The sequence below is a fragment of the Pseudorca crassidens genome, chromosome 8 (genome assembly GCF_039906515.1).
Source record: "Pseudorca crassidens isolate mPseCra1 chromosome 8, mPseCra1.hap1, whole genome shotgun sequence".
Lineage (NCBI taxonomy): Eukaryota > Metazoa > Chordata > Mammalia > Artiodactyla > Delphinidae > Pseudorca > Pseudorca crassidens.
In genome coordinates, this window is record NC_090303.1 from 29519706 (window position 1) to 29542339 (window position 22634).

General features: G+C 35.1%; 1 non-coding gene across 1 annotated transcript; it reads left to right on the plus strand.

Annotated features, from left to right (window-relative positions):
* The first annotated feature begins 567 nt into the window (after window positions 1-567).
* LOC137229592 (U6 spliceosomal RNA) lies at window positions 568-674 on the plus strand. Its single transcript, XR_010945749.1, has one exon. It is a non-coding gene; the product is annotated as a U6 spliceosomal RNA (small nuclear RNA).
* Window positions 675-22634: the final 21960 nt, after the last annotated feature.

The following is a 22634-nucleotide window of genomic DNA, read 5'->3' on the forward strand; positions in this document are numbered from 1 at the left end:
CCAGAGGGCCTTTGGCCTCAGATCTTTTCAGGAAGACCTACACTTCAATATCATGACCCCAGCAGGGAAACAGTCAAAACTAGCACGGGTCCCATTTAACCATCATTTAGAAGAAATGATGAGTCCTTGTCTAAACTGTCCATTAATTAACCAGGCAGTTTCATCTTGGACAAAAGATGCCCATGTTAGGAAGAGAAGAAAATATTAGTAAAAAGCAACTCAATAAAGAATATGAATTAAATGCAAATTAAATGAAAAAGGAGGTAAAATAGAAATGCAGATAACACTCTGTTGCTTGAAGTAGAAACTGCATCATTTTAATAGTTGAGACTCCAACGTACCCTCACATTACAGCTGAGAAGAACAAGCCTTGAGAGGAATAGATCATATGCTAAAGTCCACATACTGACCAGGATTTGAAAACTTTTATCTGTTGTCAGACCTTGTGTTCTTGAATTCTACATCATACTATCCAAGCTGGTTGTCAAGATGCTCTCATTTGGTGATCACCAATGATAGTTTATGATGTTAGGTGTTCTCAAAATATAAGTAAATATAAAACAGATAGTGCTCACTTCGGCAGCACATATACTAAAATTGGAACGATACAGAGAAGATTAGCATGGCCCCTGCGCAAGGATGACACGCAAATTCGTGAAACGTTCCATGATTTTTTCTCTGATAATTAGTGACCAAAAAAAAACCAGATAGCTAAGTGTGTAACAGCTCAATTCCTCATATTATATCACATGAAACGTATACACAACACATACAAATGTCTCATGTAATATGTCAAATAATGCTATAGGTATCTTCGGAAAAAGCAGGAGGGAAAATCTATATTAAAATAAACTTAGAAATCAGTGTTATGAATAACACACAAAAAAGTAAAGAAATAATAGCGCTGACTTAAATGTCAAATCCCCTTTTTACAAAAACCATCTTCTATAATTATAGAGTTTCAACCTGGATTTTTTTTTATGCCTCTCAAATTCATCGCGTGTAGGTTAATAGCCATCAAGCAAGTCTTTCCTGAAGGCATGAAACAGAGGCAAACAAATATAATCATTGCAGATAATAAAACTGCTAAGGTTGCAGTGAGGTTTAGAAATCCCCAATCAAATTTAGCTGTATATTCTCAGGATGTGTACATTTCTAGTCCAATTATCCTAATGTGTGTTCTCATTTATAGACTACACACCCTTAAAACTAAAAAAAACTGAACGTCTTTATCTCTCAAATTTATTTTGCTACCACTTTCACCCACTGAGAAGCTAAACATTTTCTTGTGTTTATCCTTTCTACAGTGAGTTGACCTTTCATGGAAACTAAGCTCTTTTCTAAGTAGCTAGAGATAAAATTGGAATTTTGTATTTAAATTTCAAATTACTTTAATGGAGAAAAATTATCTAAGGTGGGTGTTTGGAGATAGGTAGAAATTAACCATTCCAACGCAATGCCTGTATTAATAAATAGTCTCTCCTCGCCCCCCTTTCTCCTTTGCTACACACACACACACACACACACACACACACACACACACACACACGCCGACTAATAGCTAAAGTTAAATTGACCTGTCATTTCCCTTTTTTTCTTTTCCACTGACTTTTTTTGAAAGATAAATTCAGTTGATTCACTTTTCTGTGTATGGAGCAACTGAGCTGTTGTAAAGACATGGGTAGAATTAATTGATGCTTTCAAGGCTGAATTTGAGAAAATGTTTGTTTTCCCACCCTTGACCAGTCACGACATAAGTAGCCCTCCTCTCTGCTTCACGGAAGGGAAGGACTTGCCTTGTACTGCATTTTGGTCTCCAGAGGAGCTCCTGCACTGGGAGAACACCATCGGTGAGGAATGTGACCCTAGCCTAGGGGCTGGGAGCTAACTATAAATTTGTACTTCTGCTGCCTCTGCCATGCTGTTCAGGGAAAATTTCCTAATACTACAGTGATAAGTGAGAAAAGGGCTGGTGCAAATGTCATAGTCTCTTAAAAATTATTTATGGGTCAACAGATTTTGGCCTAACTTCTTGATAGCACTCGATAGGGGAAGCTATGCCTTTTACTTCAGAAGCACACTAACGGCCTGGCTTTTCATTTCCATAAAAACCACACAAATTGGACTGTTTAGAAATTACTGAATATTAGAGCGTAAAGGGATAACTTTACTTTTATTTTTACTTTATAGGTGAAGGAACTGAAGTCCAGAAAATTTAAGTAACTTGTCTAAATACCTGCAGTCATCCAGAGGTAGGGGAAACCCTGGAATCCTGGTAGGTGATTGGTGCCGTGTTCTTTACTCTATAGCACAATTCTTCTTCTCAGAGAAATGCTAGGTCACTTTGTAACTTAGAGTACATGGCTTCATGTTTTAGTGGAAACATGGAGTGGGAATGTTATAGCTGAAAGAATATATAAGTATACAGTTCATCTAGTGGAATTTCTTCTTTTGCAGTTAAGAAAACTGAGGCACAGAAAACTTACATAAAGCAGCAGCAAAGTTGCCTAAAGTGATGGATGTAGAAGGAGAATATGCACATTTTAACTAATCCCCTATTAGCTATATCATTGTTTAGTAGGTTATTTTATTCACACATTAGCAAAAACTCAGCCATACCTATGCTCATCCCTTCTCCTCTTTGTTCCAGTACTCTATCTTCTCCCCTGCCTCAAATCATTATTTGAGTATTATGGAGAACAGTATTTGTTAGTGTAATGATGATTTCTTAAATAACCCCCAAATTCCCATGTGTTAACACAATTAATTAAGCCTCACATATCAGTCAGCTGGATACAGCTCTTCCCAGTCAGTGGGCAATTTCATTCTGTGTGGATATTTGGGGAATCAGGCTTCTTCTCTCTTGTGGCTCCTTCATCCCCTAAAGTCTGGAATCCTGTGCATCCAGCTGGTAGAAAAGAAAGGGAAAGTGGAGATGACACACCTCTTTTAAATGCTTTGGTCCATAATAAGCACACATCAATTCTTTTGTGTTTCATTAGGACAAACTAACATACATCCCCTTCCATGTGCAAGGAGGACGGGACTGAAATTTTCAGTGATAACTCTGCATGTTTAATGGAAGGACACAGATTTCTATAGACAGCTATCCATTTCTAGCGAAATAGTACATAAGTAAAGTGCTTTAATATTCTTGAGTTTTAGCTTTGCCTACTAATGAGTCATTCCAAATATCACTTCCTAAAGGACACATAGTAGACTTTGGGCTCATATTCAGGCTTTGGACCTTATAATGTAAATTTTCTAAAACAGTTCTGTTTGCTATGGTTTTTGTTTCAGTATAACAGGAACATGTATGAAATGAAATTCATTATTTTATGTTAAAACTAATCAATCTCTACCTATAACTAGCAATTCACATGATGGGCCTCTCATTATACCACAGACAACTGTTATATTTGACTAGTTTCCATACAGAGTCGGTCATGTCTTACTAAATACACAAATTCACATTTTCACTAGAGCATAATAAAAAGGACCCCTCCAGCTAATAAATGTAGAACATGAGTTTTTATATTTCCTCAACCTGAAGAGCAAATGACCTTTATGCAAGGCATCTGTCTCCTTTTTAAACATCATAGAAATGATGAAATTGGGCTGATTTTGTTTATTGCCACTTTCATATGTAATGCTGCACCGGGGTAGGTTGGTCATCATCAGTAGCAGAAGCAGAAATACCTGCATTTGTGTCTGAATCTGCATAAGTCAAACTACTGTCGGTAATAGAGAAGGGAAGTTGAAAAAGTCTCTTGTAACCTCTGCAGATGGGGGTGGGGTAGGTTGTAAAAGCTTGCAGTAGTTGAACTGTAGTATCACTGTTAGTGGAGCAATCTCATCCCAGCATTACTGTAGGGGTAAGGGTAACACTTCACAAGTAGACCTCATGGCTCTGTGCTAGAGAGCTGCACAGCATCCTACCAGAAAATTTTGTGAGTGTAGTCCATGATACGAAGAAGTGTTTGCAAAACTGACCTTATCATAATCCAAAAGTAGTAATTCAGGAGAATGTTTATTTCCGTAAAAATCCAAAGAGATACAGTATACTTTAGAGAAAATAACTCTTTAAATCTCCGCTGATGTTTATTGACTGTTTTCCAAATTTAGAGCAAAAGAAGAATTTAAACAGTACTAATATTGCCTTCCTCTGTTTAGGCAGCTTAGTACTCTGGATCAACATAAAGAGGATATAGCTTCTTCTCATGAAGTCACACTCCTTGGTTTGTAAGCTACTGCAGCATCCTTAACTCTTCTTAATAATATGTTACTGTTTATAACACAAACACCTACACCAGTTTATAGAAATGAAATGGTACAGTAGCTACTAGTCTTGAAATCCTCTGTGCCTACAAGGAACATTAAAGTAAAAGACTATTTTCCTGTAGTTTGTAATCACCTTCCTACTTAGTAATCATTACATTAGTTTTTCAAATTAATCTACTTGATCACACAAAGTAAATTTAGAAATAAATGTAGTTAGTCTAATTCACTGTGTTTCATATTGAACTAGCTAGGTAGAATAACATTTTTCTAGCAATCAGAATTTTTTATGCTAGAAATCAGGACATAATTTTATTTCCTTGGTTTTAATACAATGGCTAAAGAGAGATACTGATTTTCTAAATCATCCACTGTGTATCTACAGGTCAAGCTAATACACTCCACAGTTTCTGGGGCAGAGAATTTTCATATGTGCTCAGAGATAAAGTTTCTCCCTTTATTAACTGAATTTTCTTATTTTTAAAGGTCAAATTCAAAGAGTTGCTTTGTGCAAAGTTTAATGTTTTCCAAGGCTTAAATCACTCAGGTTATAACTTAAGGTATTCCACGATGTTTTTTCAGGTGCCTTTTGGATAATTATTAATAAGAAGAGATGGGACATATGTACTCAGCTAGCAAGGATATTAAGGTATTGATATACTATCTTTATTTCAAGGGAAGAAATGAAATTAGCTCTTTGAGCCTCGAACAAGATAGAGTTAATAAATATTTGTTGAAGGAATGGAGAAAAAAATGGACAGAAGAATAATTTTGGGGAAAACAATAAAAATAAAACCAGTTTGAAACTCCAGTACATAATGGTATTTTAATCTATAACCAATCAGGCCTTTCTCTATGTGCAAATGCACATAAATATATTAATTTTTTATATAAAAATGAATACTGCTATATACTAGGTTTTCACTCAAAAACATATAAAACAATTATTTCCTAATATCTACTTCAAATTGTTTTAAAAATTATATGATATTCCACTTTATGACTGTAAAATAATTATTCTTCCAATTCTGTATTGTAGGACATCAGGTGGTTTCCATTTTTAAATTCATATATAGCATAGTTACCTTTATTACTATAGTTAAAAATTGTATGTGTTCTGATTTTTTTAGGAAATTTTCCTTAAGGTAAATTCTTGAAATTGATGATTCAGAACACATCTTGTAGCTCTCAAAGGCTTTTTCAATTATTTCTCTTTTTTTTTTCAATTATTTCTTAATTGAAGAAGAACATTATGATGTGGCCCTCTGTTATAGTTTTTCATATGTGGAAATAGCCATGTTCAAGTGGCCCAAAAGGAGGAACGACGTCACTAACTAACATATGGAATTAATCCCCCATCAGGTTACTCCATCAATAATACCCACTTTACTAATGGGGACACTATAGTTTCCCACTCTGTTAATTTCTGATTTGTTTGAATATTTAATATTCATTAAAAAAATAAGGGCTTCCCTGGTGGCACAGTGGTTAAGAATCCTCCTGCCTATGCAGGGGACACAGGTTTGAGCCCTGGTTCGGGAAGATTCCACATGCCTCAGAGCGACTAAGTCTGTGCGCCACAACTACTGAGCCTGTGTTCTAGAGCCTGTGAGCCACAACTACTGAAGCCCGTGTGCCTTGAACCTGTGCTCTGCAACAAGAGAAGCCACAGCAATGAGAAGCACGAGCACCGCAAAGAAGAGTAACCCTTGCTCGCTGCAACTAGAGAAAGCCCGCACACAGCAACGAAGACTCAACGCAGCCAAAAATTTTTAAAAGTAAATAAATTAAAAAAAAAAAAAGTAATAAGAAAATGATTTTCTAATTAGCAAATCATAGATTTTCATGCAAATGCCCTAATACTACTTCACTGTAAAGGAAGTTTTATAATATTAAACATTCTATATATAATGATATTAACCATTATATATAATGATATTAAACATCATATATAAAGATATTAAATATCATATATAATGATATTAAATATTATATACAACAATATTAAACAGTATATATATTTTTTGAATTAGAATTTAAGGGAATTGAGGATTTCCTGGTGTTGAATTATTTAAGGGTCCTCTAACAGTCTTTCACCCTGCAATGCTAATAAATATTGACTGGAATAAAGCCAGCAAAACCGGTATTTCCTAAACACCAAGATGCCTATCCTCTATGGCAATATTTTTAAACTCATGCTTCATTTTGATAAATATGAAATCTTACTTCCTTTCTCCCTCACCACAAGATCCTATCCTTATCCACAAACGTTTTGTCCAGCTTCATTTTGAGTAGTTCATATCGTGAAACAATACATTTGTTTCCTATTCCAAATAACAAAATTATATATTGGCTATGCATTTCAAACCACAGAATCTGTAGTGTTTCCTTTCTGAGAATCACTGCTCTTGATTTTCCAGTGGAAAAAGAGCAAGTTGTGTTCTTATGATTTGTGACCCTCTTTCCTTTTCTCCTTTCCCTTCCCCTTCCTCTTTCTCTTCCTGAATGGTTCATTCCTATAGCCTTTGGGGAAGAGTGGGGCGGGAGGGTAGTACAGTGAACAAGGTATGAGCTCACCTGGAGGTGCAGCCTGGTGAGGGATGTTGAGAGCCAAAGCAGAATGAGGCAGTCAACCTGCGAAGGGGTACGACATCCCCTGTGTAGGGATGGCTTGCTGTGGGGTTTCAGAGCCCAAGTAGGCTGAGATGTTTATACATGGGGTGAATTAGTATGGGATATTAAAACCTGAATAAGGTGAAGATAGGATTTATCCTAGTGCAAGAGTTGATAAACAAGGTGTCAACATAGGGGCTGGGTAGCTATGGTAATGAGAGGTTGGTTAGTATGCAGGATGAGTCGAATATGTTAATCAGTTAAGAATAATGAGACTTCAGTTTCCCACTGTCAGAGAAGGAAGTTACAAATACGGAAAGAGAGAAAACTAGAATAAACCCTGTGATGTGATTGTAAGTGGGGAGTGAACTCATGGACCTCAGTAAGTATGGATTTAGAAATGATTTCAAATGTAAATATATAATATGTGTATATATAAATATAGTTATAGATATGGACATTTATATAAGTGTAAGTATGTCAATATTAATGTAGTCAATATATGGGTACAAGTATTTATCTATATACATAAATTCTCATGGGGAGCGCCTTGGAGAAGTAAGCTGTCCAACATTTTCATATCATTGGAAATTGAAGTCTGATAAGGACTGTTTTAGATTTCTCATTTTCTTGTTTATCTGGGTAATTCTCATGGCTCCTTTAAAAGCAGTCCAAGCATCACCCTTTCTGGAAGACTTCTTTGGTATTCTCCAGACTGTCAGCTGTCTATTACCACGCTCCCTGGGCCTACTTCTATCAGAGCATTTCCTGCCCTACCTACTGCGTCCATGTACTCCTTTGATTCCACACCACTGTGTTCCTCCCTCAGTTACTTGCTCACACTGTGCTAACATAGAACGGACAAGCATTAATGTTTGTTCAACACATATATGAAGGTGTATGGAAGAAAGAATAGAGTGCATTGCAGGGGAAAGAACACAAGCTTAGATACTCATGAAATCTTGGTTCACATCTTTATGCTAATTTCCCTGACCTTGAGTTTCCTCATCTTTAAAGTTTCAATAATAATACTTCTCTCATCTTACTCCCAGTATGTGATTTTTATTGGGGGAAACGATGTGGAAGTGTAGGGATATAATGAATAAGTACATGAAATTTACTTCTAAAATGCTAAGTGTTGTGTGAGTAATGAGCTCTATTCTATATGGATGCTGGAATAATAGCTTTCTTATCAAGAGACAGTCAATGAAATAGTGTTCATTTGACTATAGATATATATTCATTCGAGGATTCTTCCTTTCTCCCATTTCTTAGTTTTTAATAAACACTTTTAAAAACTTTATTTATTTATTTTATTTGTTTTGGCTGCGTTGGGTCTTTGTTGCTACGTGCGGGCTTTCTCTAGTTGCAGTGAGCAGGGGCTACTCTTCGGTGTGGTGTGCGGGCTTCTCACTGCAGTGGCTTCTCTTGTTGCAGAGCATGGGCTCTAGGTGTGCGGGCTTCAGTAGTTGTGGCACGTGGGCTCAGTAGTTGTGGCTCGCGGGCTCTAGAGCGCAGGCTCAGTAGTTGTGGTGCACAGGCTTAGTTGCTTCGCAGCATGTGGGATCTTCCCAGACTAGGGCTCGAACCCGTGTCCCCTGCATTGGCAGGTGGATTCTTAACCACTGCACCACCAGAGAAGCCCTAAACACTTTTGAGTATGAAGATTTTTATAAAAAGACAAACGTCTTCCGAGAAAGAAAATGAAACATATGTAGTGAATTACATGTCCTGAAACATGGATTTGTTTTTCTACAATTTATGTTATCCTTATGTGTGTGTGTGTGTGTATATATATATATGTACATATATATGTTATATCTCCTTCTATATATGTATATCATATATATAGTTTTTACTGAATTTGGCTATTAACAAATCATATATAGCCATACTGAAAGGGTTTTGTTTTGTTTTGTTTTGTTTTTTGTGGTACGTGGGCCTCTCACTGTTGTGGCCTCTTCTGTTGCGAAGCACAGGCTCCGGACGTGCAGGCTCAGCGGCTGTGGCTCACGGGCCCAGCTGCTCCGCGGCACGTGGGATCCTCCCAGACCGGGGCATGAACCCGTGTCCCCTGCATCGGCGGCAGATTTTCAACCACTGTGCCACCAGGGAAGCCCCAGACTGAAAGTTTAAAAGTTTTTCTGGATAACCATGAGCAAGTTTGATTTAGGTAATTATTTAATCTAATTGACAGAAAAATTGTGACAACAACTTTAATTGTCTTCATCTCCTTGGGCTGCCATAGCAAAATACCACTTACTGGGTGGCTTAAACAACAGAAAGATATTTTCTCACAGTCCTGGAGGCTAGAAGTCTGAGATCAAGGTGTTAGCTAGTTGGTGTCTGGTGAAGGCACTCTTTCTGACTTGTAGACAGCCACCTTCTTGCTATGTCCTTACGTGCCCTTTCCTTGCTGTGCGCATGAGGAGAGAGAGCAAGTGAGCTCTCTGGTGTCTCTTCTTAAAAGGATGCTAATCCTACTGGAACAGGGCCACACCCTTATGACCTCATTTAACCTTAATTACTTCCTTAGCAGCCCATCTCCAAATATAGCCACACTGTTATTTGGATCTTTGATATAGAAGTTTTGGTGCGGGACACAAACATTCAGTCCATAATAACAATATTAATAGGAACTCATTTCTTCTTTAGTTGTGTTTATTTTGTTAAGTCTATCAGTTGCATAAATTTGCAGATATTGGATTGAGGAAATCTGATTTGCTGACACCTTTAATGAAATTTATTCTTTACAATCAATATTTATTAACAATTTTCTTTCTAAAAAAATATCTTATATACTCCAATAAGTTGCAATGATATATAAGTTCAAGACTTTTCATTTCATCATTAAAATAATAAGAAAACACTAGAAGCAAGTGAAAGGCCCATTTCAATGTGAATAATTATGTAAATTTTAATGTATGAATATAGTGGAAAAATACATAGCTGTTTCAAGGAATGTAAGAGATCTGCATTACTGATATGGACATATGGTTAATCTATATTTTTATTGCAGACAATATAGTTGAGTAGAGTTATTTGTATAAAGCATAGGATTATGTATATATAGTGGCAATACTAATATATACAAGGAAATGTATGTAAATATAATATATGTCTTAGAAAGAGACTCTAGAATAAAGGAGGAGTTCAGTGGGAGATATTTTGCACTTTAGGCTATACTCTTTTTTAATTTTTAAATTATGTTTACCATGAGTATACATCATCTTTTGAATAATTTTTCAAAATATTTTCTATAACTGGTTAGGATCATTTCGTAGAAGGTGGTGGAAGCCAATGGGTCCCACAAAGCTTACTGTATTCAGCAGCTTATTTAGCTGTAACACAGAGACCTTGTGTTAAACACGTTTAATAGCTACAGTTTTTTTCAGGATTTTATGTTGACTTTGTCTGAAAGATATAACTGTGAAGTTATCCTAAGCAATGTGAACTAAAACATTGTTAAAAAAAAAAGAGTGCTATTAAAGACAAAGAGAAACATCAGCAATTAATACATTTATGCTGCATCAACATTTATTTTGCAGCCAGGTATATCTTGAATTTTACTAGAGGATGGTGCCTGCATATTTTAAGCTTTTGATACTAGTATGCATTTCTAAACAAGCAAAATTGGATTTATGATTTTATCTTGAACACATAATTTCTTAAGATATTAACTGTATTGCCTGGAAAGTTTCACTTGCTATACTCTATAAATACAATACAAATACAAAAGTATACAAATAAGACTATAAAACTTCCACATTGTCCTAATCTTGATTTAAAAGCAGTAGAAATTTTTCTTGAATTACACTTATGGTTTTTCTTTCACCAGTTTATCATTAAATTGTCAGAATCTTTGTTTAGCTCCTCCCAATCAAATTTCCATATTTTTCTACAAGTGCATAATTAATACATTTCTCTACAGTATTAAGTCTGTTTAAAATTTCATGGCTTTCATAGGCTTCATTCATTCTCTCTGCTGTAAATATTCTTTACCAGCTTGGATTTATATGACAGTCTGTTAAACATAATTTTTTTAAGAGGTGGGATCAAGAGTTCAGTTTCAAAAAATCCTAAGATATAGGCATTCCATCCTTTTTTTTTTTTAGGTTTGACAAATTAAAATGGCAACTTCATATTGCACTTCGAATGATAATCACTTGGAGTTTTTTCAGCTTCAATCCAGAGATAATTCAGTATCCTTATTTTTATAAAACTAGTTCACATTCTTATTAAATGACACACATTTTATACTTGGTGACCTCTTTCTTTACTTAAATATAGAGTTAAACTATAAATGATATAAAATATTCTTTCAGTTTCTGTGGTTGTGGAAGGACCCCAGATAGCATATTTGCAGGTTTTGTGGTAGTTGTGGTAGCAAAAATGATTTTGAACTCCTAGTTTGCTTTGATGAAACGGTTACATGAAGGGAAAGGCAGTTTTCCAGTTTCAACACTGACAGCCTAAGATACTGATTTTTTTCCCTGTTCATATCCAAGAAAAGTCCTTGAATCATAAGCCAAAGATTTGCATCAAAGTAATTGCATTGTTTAAAGTGAAGGTTAAATATGGTCTCCTTTGTGGTATAGAAACTCTATAGATTGCAAGGACAGATGTTTTCAAAGTACATGCCATGTGGCCTTTTATTGAGTTTGTATTGTGGAAATTTATGGTACTGTAAAGATTTATCTAGACATCAGTGGATAAATGATGGCAAATGAAAAAACCTTGTGGTTCCTTATAAGGCATGTGCATTAAGCACAGTGACCTTTGTGCTCTTTCAAATTATAATAAAATACAATCATAAAAACAGTAATTGAGATACTTTGCTACAGCTTAGCTTTTTGAAAAATGATATTGAGTTAATTGACTCTTTTTATCCTTTGTATTTCACTTTTTACTGCAAAGCATTTATCCTCTTGGAAAATATTTTAAAATTGTAAACGTTCTGTCTAGAAAGTATAGGAATTAGGGCTGAAACTGTTTGAACACAGTAAAAATATCCATATCATTATTGTTTGAAACACTGTCAATTTGTATGACATTTAATTTGAAACATATGTAATATATGTAACGAATATATATAATGTAAAGCCTACAGATAAAAACTTGGTATTCTTTTAGTAGAAAACAAATATATGATGAATTTCATAAATTAAGGCTCTGTTTACCACCTTGCTGTGAAGAAGCTTTTAAAGTAAGACCTCATTATTTATAAGTGCAATTTCTCTCAGGTTCTTTGTGCAATAATACAAAAGTCTTTTATTCGCTTGTGATCAACAATATATTTTTCCAAGGCAAATTACATTAGAAACAAATATTAGCATTGGCAATAGATATATGGATCAAATAGTTTATAAATTAAGATATTGTTCTTGCCTTCCTTTTCATACTAATCCAGTTGCCACAGAGACATAGGAAAACATGCATTTCTAATATTTGTTATTATAATATATGTAATTGGTCATAGACACAATGTTGTACTATACTTTTTATAAATTCTATACAGGAAAGCAACACGGATTTTCACTTAAAATTGTGACTTATTTCTATGTACCTTTGAGTTTTTCTGGTCAAACATTTGTCATGAAAAGTTAGTATGTATCCTGCATATTACAAATTTGTGTCTAATTAATTTCAGTATGTCCAGGGAAAACGAAGAAATACAATTATCCAGATATTTTTCTACACTAAATGTCAGTTTTCTGAATGATGACTTTATTTTCATTTTTTAATCATATGACTGTCATCAACTAAGCAGTGCGTATATTCAAAAATGGAACAAACCAGAGATATCTATATCCATATCTATATCTATATATACATATACATGTATAGACAGAGAGCAATGGAGAGAGAAGTTGGGGAGAGGGAGAAGAAGGGAGAGAAAGAGAAAAAGAGAGAGCCAGAGACAGACAGACATGTAAGATTTAACAAAAAACTACTGGTATACATCAGTATTTGCTTCCAGTGTAGGATCTGGAAATCTCATCAGATAACTGGTGTTGATGCCTTCCAGGCTGCAGAGTTGAAATTCTGTTCTTTCTTCATGCAATCTTTGGATTCTGTTATTTGCTTTGACCACCCACATGTCTTGGAAAATTGTTTTTCAAAAGGCCCTAGTGATAGTTTATTCTTCTTATCTTTAATTTTACCTCCTCTATTCTCCTTATTAGTTTTTTGGTTTTTTGTTTTTGCCATTTTTGTGATTCCATTGTCTATGAGCATGGAGATGAGAGAATTATGAGAAGCGTGAAGAGAGAGGAAGTCATATACCTACTTTGCAACTCATTGCTCTAGGTTAAGAGGCAAATGACAACAAACCAAACCTAGTAAGTGCCTTGTGCCCTATTTGTTTACAACACTGTTAATCCTAGAGGACAACTGAGTTGTCCACTTTATACAAAGCCTTACCTGGCACAGCGCATTGGCCCCAACATACTCTGTAGTGATTCCATAAAGTAAAAACAAAGGAACCCCAGGAATCCCTGGAGGTTTCAATGTTTTTTCATTCAGTTTACTTCCTAAATCAAATAAAATCGCAATTTATCAACTTTTCTCCAAAAACTGCATTTCCTATTTCCATTGTATTTATTTCTTTTTGAATCCAAGCACTATTCACTATAAGAAAGAGGAGAGTTCAGTCATAAAATTGAGCCCTTCCATGTTTAACAAAAAGAAAATATATGTCACCATAGTTTAGAAATCTTAAAATCACATATAATCGGAAGCCTTCAGAAGATAAACATCTTTTAAAAAATATTGGGTTATGAGATAATCCTTTTGTCTTAGAATGATTTTGCCAACTATTATTTCACTGTCAGAGCACATGAAATACTTAAAAATATATACCTAAAATGCTGCATTATTAAACAAGTGTCTTGATCCATCGCTAATTTTTAAAATGTCCTCCAGTAACTATTTGACTCAATAAAATCACATAAAAATATTTTCCATATTCAAGAACATTCAGTGGGAGTAGGATTTCTACCCCATTGGACCTTATCCACAGAAAGTTATTTTTAATAAAATAATTATTTTTAATAAAAGCATTATTGCTAATCTCTAAATAGCACATTTATTGTTTGGTAACATGTGTCCAACTTTAATGTGGGTATATCTTTAAGTGTCTTTGATAAAAGATCAAAATAAAGTGAGAAAAATTTTATAGTCCTATTTTATCATGCTAGCATTCCAAATGGAACACTGGAAGTGATTAAATATAAAATCTCTTCCAATAACCGATTACATATTTATCATATTTAGAATTTTCCCCTCTCCTTAACCAGCATTTCTGATCTAACCTAATTCTACATCATTTGCTTCCTTTATTCCTGCTGATCATTCTTTTCCAACTACCCACTTTGCCAGCATACTTCTTACTTTCTACCCCATCCTTTGGAACCTGGTTTTAAACATAAGCAAGCTTCAGTGTACATTTGCTTTTCAAGAAAAATCTCATCTTAACTGTTTTAAGTAAAACCTAGTTATCTTGAATGACAAAACTCAAGACATCTTCTGTTTCTGTGGTATTGACACACAATCAGTATACTTTGCTCTTCCCACTAGTACTTCCAGATCACTGCACAACAAAACAGCTTTGACTATCCATCTGTATCTCTGCCTGTTAATCAATGGTCTCCTTTTCCTACTCACTGTCTCCAATTCTTCAGTCTGTTTTTTGCCACCATAAGGTTCCTCTGTGTCTCATTCTGCCTTTCTTCACTTAGCTTTTTAGAGCCTTTCCAGAATCACGTGACTCTATGATGATCAGCCATTTCAGCAATGGCATTGCTTGAACCCTAAGAATCTCTTATTTCCTTCACTGACTTTACCAAAATCAGAACCTTGGGCATCTCTGCACTATATTTTCTGTGTTGTTAATTTGGGGCTGCTCTTTGGATTCAGTACATATGCATGGAGTCAATCCTCCACGGATCCTCAATATTGACAATTTATTGAATGACCAACAGTGTTTCAGATCACTTTTATCTTCTGTCATTATGCCCTACCCTTACTAAAGCAATCAACATATCATTTTTCTACACTGTAGAAACTGAGGTCATCTAATGTGAGATGCTTTCGTATCTCTCTTCTTCTCTCGGTATCCATCTTCTAGTTTTTCTTTGAAGATTAAAGCTCCTATTAATGTGCTGAGTCTCTCTGCTGTTTTAATTTGAATTTGAATTTGGCAGGTCTCCTCTCTTCCTTGGCTGTTTGCTCACCAATGCATGCTTAATTCACCTTTACATCAAAATGCCTTCCCTCAAACCTTCTACTTTCTCATGTAGTCGTTAAAGGACTCTCCTTCCTCTCAATGTCAAAGGGCACAAAGGGGTAATCTCTACTTGCCTCTTGAATTTTCTTATCCCAGCTCGGCTTTCCTTTCATGTCCTGTTGCAACAAACTCAACAAGAACAACTTCCTCCTAATAGTGTGCTTTGGTTCCAGCCCTCGAACAATTTGAGCTCAGTTCCTGTGATATTTTACACCTTTTCTTTCCTCTTTGAGGAGTGCTCCTTCCTTGATATATTGGTAGTTGTTCTTATAAATCTTTTTCTAGTTCTCTCACTGTGCCTTTTCTTCATTTGTGGCTTCATAGGTTTTTTCCCCCTTTCTCTGCCCTAACTGTAGACATTCTCAGAATTCTACTTTTCCTTCTTTTTTCTCCAACTCCTTTATTATGTTGTAATATTTACTCCATTTTCTATATCCATCACTTTTGTGTAGATTTGTTCCAGAAAAATTTCCAGACCAACGGCCCTCCTAAACTCCAGAAACATATTTCAAAGGGCTGCTAGATTTATCCATCCTGGTATGTTTTGAGCATTCAGAGCTCAACCCCAGCAATTCCAAATTAATCATTAACTTTTATGAAGCGGACACTCCATTTTTGTTTTTAAAAGATACTATAAGCTTCTTACATCCCCTTGTGCAGTCTTCACCCTCACCAACTTTGTTCAGGTATTGATATTGAAGTGTAGAGGGAAGAAGGGAAAGATTGTCTGTAATCTTTTTGGATGCGACCTGGTGGGGGAGGCTAGTTTTACCAGTGCAGATGGCTGATATAGAGGAAGATATAAAACAACAACAAGAATAAAGATAACAATAAAAGCTCTTACTTCTACAAAACAGCAGGCTGGTACTTCAAAAATATCATGGTTGTGAAAAGACAAGAGACATTGCAGAACTCTTCCAGACTAAAGGAGACTGAAATGACATGCAACCGAAGGCAATGCAAGAGTCTGAACAGGATCCAGATCAGGGGAAAATGCTATAAATGACATTATTGGGACATCTGTGAACAAAAAAATGAATGAAGAAAGTATATTAGATAATAGTATTTCATCAGTTTCCTTAATTTGAGAATTGTATATTGGTAAATGTTAGAGAATGTTGTTCTTAGTTATAACAAGCTGAAGTTTCTCGAGGTAAAAAGGAATGCTGTCTACAACTTTTCTCTTAAGTGTTTCAGGAAAAAAGTAAAAGCTTCAGCAGACACTTTTCAGGCTTCTGGAAGTAGAGAGGATGTGGTCCAGAGCCCAGTAGGGCCACCTGCCAAGATGAAGGACTTAGTATCTAACACTTATCTGTTATCTTTGTAATGATCCTGGACATGCCCTGTAGATTGTGATAAAGATGACAAAGCTGGAAGCTTTAGAAAAGTGTTGGAAAAGGGCAAAGAAATATAAACCCAAACCTTCCCTGGGAGGAGCCAGAGTAGATTCATATCATGCTATCACTGGAATATTCTCCTTCATCTCTGCTGAGGAAGCAACTGTGAAGCAGAAACTGGAGGATAAGTAAAAGATTGTGCAGAGATGAGTGGTCCTCTTGCAAATGACCACAGCACTGGAACTGATCACTGGCAAACATTTGAGCTATCTCAAATGACAGTTGCTTGAAGGCTGCATCTATGTGACTTAGGCACAGAAAAACCCAGAGAAAGTCTCGAAAGGCTTATAAAGTTAACACTTCTTCCTCTTAATCATGGATAGAGAGAAATAACTATTGAGCATAAAATTTATTTTCAGAGAAATCATGTTAAAAGATCATAAAATAGTTTCTTTTAAAAGACAAATTATTAGTAGTTTGTAATTAACATATACACACTACTATATATAAAATAGATAACAAACAAGTACCTACCATATAGCACAGGGAGCTATACTCAATATTTTGTAATAACCTATAAGGGAAAAGAATCTGAAAAATAATATATGTGTGTGTGTATTCATATATATATATGAATCACTGTGCTGTACACCTGAAACTAATACAACACTGTAAATCAATTTTGTCAATTAGAAAATTAATAAATAACTAAAATGATTTTGACAGTTCTAAGAAATAATGAGGTAAATAGCATTTTTACTTTAATTTTTCCTCTAGAATTTGTAGCTTGGCAAAACAAAATAAGGAGTCTGAAAAAGAAGGAGTTGGGGGAGAGTCCCTTTGTATCACTGCCCGGTGGTTCTCTACCATAGATCTGATCTAGCAGAGACGCCCTCTGTTCGAGCAGCCCTCAGGGGCTCAGATAAACACTGATGCCTAAGGAATTTCTCAGCTGCTTAGGGAGTGAGCTAAGCTTAATAGGCACTGGCACAGGTGTGTATGTCATTAACTTCAGCAAGGTCTTAGACAGACCGCCCATAACTGCCCCAGGCCGGCTCAGCAGCACCTTTGGGCATAGTAAGGAAGACGAAAATAATAGTGGTGGTCAGCGGTGTTATTTTCCCTTCTCTAGAAAAATTCCCTGTCTGGGATCATTGCAATTCTCTTACTATTGGGATAAAATATATATATATATACTTTATAATAACACATATATATGTTATTTCTCTTCCAAATGTGTTTATTAGTGTGAGTTATTTGGTATGTATGAAAATCATTCTTGTCTAGCAGAATTTGACTGTCCTACTAAATGTGTTAGAATTAAGGTATTTTATAAACCAAAGACTGAGTGCTCCTATCTTATTCATCACTTAAAAATTCATTTTCTCCTGAAAACAAATCTAAGTAATAATGAGTGGATATTATTTTTAAAAGATGATTAAGTCTGCTCATTTTGCCATATACCTATGACATCTTAATTTTATGGCTATTTCTCAGAGAAGGAAGGTAATGTTTAGAAGAGGATATATATTCAAAGGAAGGATTTGTTTTGTTTTTCTGATGGAAGCCATCTAAGCAGCTATCAGCTGAGGACGAAGAATCAATTGAAAGGCTTACATGCATGATATGGGTGAAAGAGAAAATAATTTATACTGATAGAAAATTTTTCAGAAGAAAGAGAGCCCATGAATTTGAAGCGCAATTGGAGGAGTTAGCCCAGAATCAGGAAAGACACTTAATAGTGTTCCAGAAGGTGGAAATGGTGACTATGTAGGCACAATTCTATGTGAGACATCTGTTTTCTCTGTGAGTAGCAGGGAGTGCTGTCAGGAGCACTGCAGTCAGTATGAGGAGAGGGGCAGAGAGCAGGTGAGGGAAATGGGAGAGATGGCTGGTCAATTTCTCCTTATTAGAAACATCTTAGATTATGAGTTTCTTTAGTACAACTAAGATTTTGTAAGGTTGCCCCACCCCTTTAGACTTCATGTCATTCCACAATGCTTACCCCAGATTTTCATATATGGCTTCCGACATCCCAGTTTTTATTTGCAGTCGCATGGCGACACCTCTAATTGGCTTTTACATATCAAATTCAAACTGCTACGACCAGATTCATTCATAACATTTCACAAGCTATTTTCTGCTGACACTGTCTGCAACTCAAGAACTCCTTTTTACAGTGTCATCAACTCTATCAGAACACTGTGCTTTTGTTGGTTTAATGATTTAAATATTTTACATTTTTAATGCTTTGTTTTGAATTTTTATAAAAGAAATGTGATGTCACTAGTGTTAAAGACAGTAAGTCTCATTAAATGAATACAATTAAATAAAGTGTAAATAATTAGGTATTTTAAAACGAGTGAACCTTTGACTGTCAATTGCATTCTAATTTGCCTTAAGCCTATCAACTTAGCAGTTTTGTGTAAAGTACCTCAGATAAAGAGCAGGCACAAAATACTTGAGTATATAATTAAAAATTGTCTGAAGAAAGAGGTAGGGTTAATGGATTTTTATTTTTGACATAATTTTATATTAACATGCAGTTGCAAAAAATAGCACATAGAAATCCAATGTATTCTTCATCCAGTTTCCCAGAGGTAACATTTTGCAATACTCTACTTCAAAATTAAACCAAGAAATGGACATTGGTTTAGTGCACTGGCAATATTCAAATTTCACCAGTTTTACCTGCACTTATAGCTAGTGGATTTTATAATCCTTTTCTTTAACTAACTAAAAATGGAATCTTCTAAATGAAACTTGTCTATAGAAAGTTTTAAATATTTGACTTGTAGCTCTTTTCAGGAATGCATTACGTATAAAAGAGCATGAAATGGCTGTATTTTGAATTTATTCTAACATCCTCCCACTGAAGACTTTGCCATTGCTGAATTTCTTATTTTGTACATCATATCTGAGCAATCTGCTATTGGCAATAATAGTCAACAACATTAATGTTCTGTATAGATATTGCTTTCAAGAAAAGAGTGTACTAATAAGCCATGGGGATATGATAAGTTTAGAGTATATATCTTATTTAATTATTGAATGTAATACTTGATGTATATTTTCTCCATTTTTTATGATAATTTTATGCTTATATATTTATGTTTATAAAACATTCTTTATTTTGATGCAAGCCATCTGTAAGTAATGAAATAAACTGCAAAACTCTAGTTTGGAATAGTCCAGGGAGCTATTTGCCAGTCTGAAATAGGAAGTAACAAATGGTGGAGGGTGGAGGGATACAGTTCAGGTAACATTCAAACCTAAATTATTCTTTTCCCAGGCAAAAGCCTGGGTGATCTATACTATCTCTTACATTACTGAAGTGAAGCACTGAGCGGCAAGCCTTCCTTTTTAAGGAATGTAGCAGCAATTTTACAGAGTATGTTGAAAATGCTTTTATGGCAGATGGAGACACTGGACCAAAAGTGTGAACTTTGGAAAAATATAAAACCCTGATACAAAAGCATTATGATGCAAAAGCACAATGTTGCAATATGGAATGGTATAAAGTTTAAAAAAGTGTATCGTTGGCCAATGTAGAACCAGAATGACAAGAACAAGCAGATCTGCTGAGACAGAATAGAGATTCAGTGCCTACATTGTGACATACAAAAAAAGAAAAATCCCATAAAGAACAGTGCCCTAAATAAGGACTGGTGGAAATTTAAATATAGCTTTCCAAGCATAGCATCGAATTGTCCATTCAGATATCTATACGCCTATTTTCAAGAAATAGCATCAAGAAAGAAAACATCCTAAAAGCTTTAATAGTTATAATTCTTGGCTTTCTCCAAAAAAGTCTTTTCTCAATACTAGTAAAATACCTTCTTTACTTGTGGTTACTTCTCATTAAGCAAATTGAAATTAATGTAACCTTTGGTTTTACATCTTCAGTACACAAATGAAACTTAAACATTTATCTTACTTAGGACACAGTTAAACCTTAAATGAACTAGAACTTAAAAAGATGGACTGATTAAATAGGTGAGTAATTATCTTTCTTTCATATAGCATGTTTTTCTTTTATAAGAGATAAATGAGTAAAACAAAAATACTATTTTAAAAGCTATAGATTATTTCTCATTATGTCTTCTCTTAGAAAGATTTCTTTACTAAAGTTATAATTAAAATATTTCTCACAGAATAACAAAACATGTATATGCTGTCTAGACTTGTTAACTTGCCTTTGGCTATGTCATAATTTGAAACAACCAGGTGAAATTAGAAGACTAAAAGGTAAAGCAGTAAATCTGCTAGAAACTGGGGTTTGGTAACATAATAGAAAAATGACATAAAAATCTAAGATGAGAACATATGGATAAAAAAACAGTAAAATTGGATTAAGTCTTAATAAATATATCCATTATTTGTCTCCATAACAACATGCAAGATTCAGTGTCAACTTTATCCATGTCATAAATACATTTATTTTTGCTACACCATTTTTATTTTGGTCATCAAAACTTTATGTAAGAGCCCTCTTCACTTTTACAATTTGTGGTATCTGGTTGGGGAAAGCTTTGCCAATACCATATTTTAAAGACAACAAAGTTAAGATTATTCATGGCCGATTGAATTACACTTCATTCAGATGAGATATCATGTTCAACAAGTGAGAGCAGGAGTGCATTTGGAAATATTTCACACATCAGAGCTGCTCATAAATGCACAGAAGTCTAAAGGGGCCTCTGGGCACTTCGTCCTCCTTCAGTTTTTCTCACAGGAGAATGTGAAGCATTTTCTTCAAATGATTATGTACAGGTACCACTGTAATAAGTGCTCTCCTCATTGTTGAAAAATAAATGGCACACAAATACAGGAAAATGTGTTAAACCTCATTAGTAACTAGGGAAATAAAAATTAAAACTACAAGGAGATACATCTTAGTAGATACATAGGTGCCAGTTGGTAAAACTTACAGTCTGAAAATACAAAGTGTGGTGACGATATGTAATAACGGGAATGCTTATAAAATGAAGATGGGCAAGTATGTTGTTACAAGCACTAGAGAAAACAGATAATGCCTAGTATATTTGCAGATAAGTGTTCCCTATGGTCTTAAATTCTACTCTTAGGTAGACATCCTAGAGAGACTTGTATCTAGGAACCAGGAAACATAACAGTAAAAGTAAAAGAACTACAGCTACCTGCAACAAAATATATGAATCTAAAAAACAAACTAGGGCTTCCCTGATGGCGCAGTGGTTGAGAGTCCGCCTGTCGATGCAGGGGACACGGGTTCGTGCCCCGGTCCGGGGAGATCCCACATGCCGCGGAGCGGCTGGACCTGTGAGCCATGGCCGCTGAGCCTGCGTGTCCGGAGCCTGTGCTCCGCAACGGGAAAGGCCACAACAGTGAGAGGCCCGCGTACCGCCAAAACAAAAAACAAAAAACAAAACAAAAAAACCCTATTGATGATGTGATGAGAATGACACTTCACCTCTGTGTTCTTTCTCCCCAAAACACATAACCTAAGCCTAATCATGAGAAAAATATCAGGCACATATCAACTGAGGGACATTCTATAAAATATCTGACCAGTAACTCTGACGACTGTCAAGATCATTAAAAAACGAGGAAAGATGAGAGACTACTATAGCCAAAAGGACCTAAGGAGACGTGATGACTAAACATAATGTGGTATCATAGATGGGTCCTGGAATTGAAAAGAACATTAGGTTAAAACTAATGAAATCTGAATAAAGTATGGCCTTTAGCTAATAATAATGTATCATATAGGCTCATTCATTATTTATTATATAGACTCATTCATTTGAAACAAATTAAACAAATGAACATAGGTCAGACGTTAATAATAGGCTTCTTCTAAATCCTTGCTCCAAACCACTTTCAACCTTGTCCCTTGAAAACATCACACCTTCTTTAACTGGCGATTTTGAAGAGCAATTGTGGATTTACCAATTTTCCATTTAAAATGATCCCATGTACTCAATGAGTGAATATATGTTAGTATGTGGTTTTAGGGAGATCCCAGAAATAACTTCATAACTGAAAGAAACCAAAGTCAAAAATATAATTTTCTTTATTAGGTTCTTAAGAGTCAAGACTCACTTCTCGTGTCCAGAAAAATTCTCTGAAATAACATC